This window comes from Coenobita brevimanus, chromosome 17 (assembly GCF_032717465.1).
Source record: "Coenobita brevimanus isolate Jiangsu-jjx chromosome 17, ASM3271746v2, whole genome shotgun sequence".
NCBI lineage: Eukaryota > Metazoa > Arthropoda > Malacostraca > Decapoda > Coenobitidae > Coenobita > Coenobita brevimanus.
This window is the reverse complement of record NC_136970.1, coordinates 10,023,076-10,026,655: the sequence shown is the minus strand read 5'-3', so window position 1 is coordinate 10,026,655 and position 3,580 is coordinate 10,023,076. Positions and strand designations below refer to the sequence as shown.

General features: G+C 39.6%; 1 non-coding gene across 1 annotated transcript; it reads left to right on the top strand.

Annotated features, from left to right (window-relative positions):
- The first annotated feature begins 473 nt into the window (after nt 1–473).
- LOC145391310 (5S ribosomal RNA) lies at nt 474–592 on the top strand. Its single transcript, XR_013895824.1, has one exon. It is a non-coding gene; the product is annotated as a 5S ribosomal RNA (ribosomal RNA).
- The last annotated feature ends 2,988 nt before the right edge of the window (nt 593–3,580 follow it).

The following is a 3,580-nucleotide window of genomic DNA, read 5'->3' as shown; positions in this document are numbered from 1 at the left end:
TCCGTTTAATAAACCAGACACTTCGCTAACCCATTCTAAACTGTTATTTTTATGTAGAATATAAGTATATTTGCGCTAGAATTGGTACCAATGATGCTAGAACGCATAAACAGGATGCATTTACAAGCAAGATACAATGCATAGCCTAGACTGAATTATGATTTATCCTCCTTTTGCAGTCATTTGCATGAAAATAATTATTGAGATTATCCAGACATGATTTCATACGAGCAAACCGAATGTATTATTGCATTCTTCATAGATTTCCATGTTGTTCCTGGCCAGCTCACCAGTCATGAATTATACAGCAGTTTCTCCAGGTTATGTGCACTTTCACTCATGCAGCTTTACATCATGTGTTCCTAAATTCATATTGCAGAATGTAAATACAGAGTTACTGATGAATTTTTTTTTTAGCATGGAGACTAATTTACTTCTTTACAAAGCTGGTTGAATGGTGACATTCATTGCAGCACAACGGCCATACCACGTTGAGTACACCGCTTCCCGTCCGATCAGCGAAGTCAAGCAACGTTGGGTCTGGTTAGTACTTGGGTGGGTGACCACCTGGGAACACCAGATGCTGCTGGCATAACGTTCTCCCTATGTGTGTGGGGTTGGTGGAGGATTAGTGCCCCTCCCTGTAAAACAATTAACTCTAAGCCTTTGGCCACCCCGTTTGGGATACATGGCGTCTGGCAATGAATGAATGAACAAACATAAGAGTGATGCAGTAACACTCCATTCTTTTTTCAGCTGCTTCCTTCCACACCTGTCATCCAGCCATGACCAGCAGACCATATTGGAAAATATAGGTTATAAGATGTGTTTACTATATCAGTTGTTCTTTCAATTTCTATATATCTAGCTATAGTTTTTTCCCTACATTATTGAGGTATTACTAGTAAATTTCCAGTTTAGCTCAGTAATTATACTACTCTGAGATTCACATTCTTTATCATTACCTTTCCCTTCAAGCAGTATCCAATGATTTCATAAGTTACATGATATATACATTAGCTAATTACTTCTGTCCCAGTCTGCTAGACAAGCTTTCCTTTTTGTTTCCCAGAAATCATCCCACTTCTATAGCACTTTCATCCAGTTCTGCTTTATATATTTTCAGACTATTTACTATTCTGTTTTCCTAGCTTTCTCCTACTCTGGTCATAGGCTTGATGTTTGTCTCCTTCACTAAATATTTATCTCGTTACTTCCTGTTTGTCAGTCATATGCTTACCTGCACCTTTCATGCTTTTGTATAACCCTTCCACCCTAACCAATATTCCATGACTTTCCTACACCTATCTACTCCTCCATTACAATAACTGTAATTTCTATCCAACTAACTAGTTTTTATATTATATATGCATGGAACAGGCCATTTCCTCAGGCCTGTAGCTACTTGTAAGAAAAGCTCTTGGGATAGAAAGATGTCTGTTTTTTTCTTTTTTTTTCCGCATGAAAAAATCAGCATTTACTAACAAGTTTTGCTTTAAAGCCAACACACCTCTGCTCAAATCTGAGTGCTTGTTTGAAACAGGCAATATTTCAGCAAACATCCTAACCAACCTATTCACGCACACCAGTATCTGGTAACACTTACCCAACTATCTTAACTACATCAGCTTTTCAATTTATTTTGGTGCAAAAACGAATCACATTCTTCAAGAAAGAACTTAGGTGATTGCACATACTTGTCAGTGCTGATGAAAAATTTGTGTCCGTTTTATCCATTTCTGAAGCTTAACTGTGAGAGAGAACACTAAAACAAGTGAAAAATACAAACCAATCTAATCATTTACCAACGCCGACCAAACTCTGATATGTGTAATTTCTGCCATGTAATATAATATTGTATATGCACTTCTTACACGTCATTTATTCATGATTTTTCATAGGCAAGAAGTGCCACACAATGATGTTGCTGGACTAGAGGCAGAAGCTTACTGGCTTGCCCTCAAATGTGCTAACTACAGCACTGAGCTGGCTAACACACAAACTTTCAAACAGTTGCCGTTTCAAAAATCTATTCAGAAAGTACACAGGTAGTCTGAAATAAACTAGAAAGCATAATTTAGTATCCTAACTCAATATTACGCGCCACGTCGCCACCATAGTTTTTATTTGCTCGTATTCGTTACGGAAGCGTTTAGTCTTGTAAAATCTTATGAATAGCCTTGTATTTCTCATATATTTTAGCCTGCTAGGGAAGATTTGATTCCCCTATTATTCAGTTTTTATAAATGGATAAACTGGTTATCATATTTATGAATATTTAAATTTGTTACACGAAAGGGGGGTCTCTTGTGGCGTTTATTCTCCTGTGACATTCCAATATTATTTTACCCCATAACCAGGTGACGAACGCCTGACGTGAACAGCAAATTTATTTATGGTACGAAACACGGGAACGTCAGACGCTTACGTTCGTCAATACTGGCTTTTAGTTTTTATAGTACGGCCCTTAGTAACAACCATGCCATCCCATTTACAACAACCGCCTTCACAGGGTATACTGTCTTCATCATTCAGAACCATCCACGACTCTCCCCAGTCTATCCTGCCCACCCCTTACACCATCTTAGTTCTTCCCCGTCACCATCCTAACTCGTCCTGTTCATTTCCTCCCCCTCACCTGATCTCATTTTCTTCCGTCCATAGTCAACGCCGCCAGTGATATAACATCTGTGGTCACGAAAGACCTTTTTATATCTATTGGGCCGCCAGTCGTCACCAGTGTATTTGTCTTGCCCTGCACCTTCCTCCACCATTCCATCCTGTCTTTCTCAGTATCTGACAACCACCTTTTCAGTTTTGCTAGCATTAGATCGCTAGTAAATATATAATTTCAACTTTCACGATTTCCAATTTTGCTCATTTTTACACGGGATACTTATTTTATGTATCTGATTTCACACCACCATGAATTGTGAAAGATACAAAACTATTGTATCGACTTGGACCCTAGTCAGATAAGTAAACTTTTCCTGTCAATGCCTCACCACCCACCATCATACCAGTCCTTCCTTCCCACTCCTCTCTTCCCATCCTACCCAGATTCAGGTGGTTTGGTGTGATGTGCTGGTCGTGTCGCTCTTCATCAACTTCTTCAGCAAAGGACCTAATTAGAGATCTAAGTGATGCTTCTCCCGGCTTCCCTTGACAGTGTTGGCTGGCAAAAGAGCCCTTCACCGTCACCTTGAGAAGAGAAGAATATATTTTTCCTCATCACCTCTTGTGTCACTGCCACCCCACACCGTTACTACTTTTACCTCACACTATAACACCATCTGGGCCTCACTTTTGACACACACCTCATTAACCTGACCTCTGCCTCAGTCTTCCTTCATCTCCTGACCTCAACACTTGTGCCTCCCTTTGTCACAGACCTCTTTAACCTCACCTTTGCCTCATTCCCTCACCTTCTCACCTTGTCATAAAAAGACTTTGTAGTTACTTGTAGCTGAAGTTATCTATTAGACTTGTGGACGAGCGGTTGTTATACTTGAGTTGTTTGTAAGTAGATAATCTTGGTTCCCATTTGTCATGCAATGACAGGAGAGGTATAGAAGAGTAT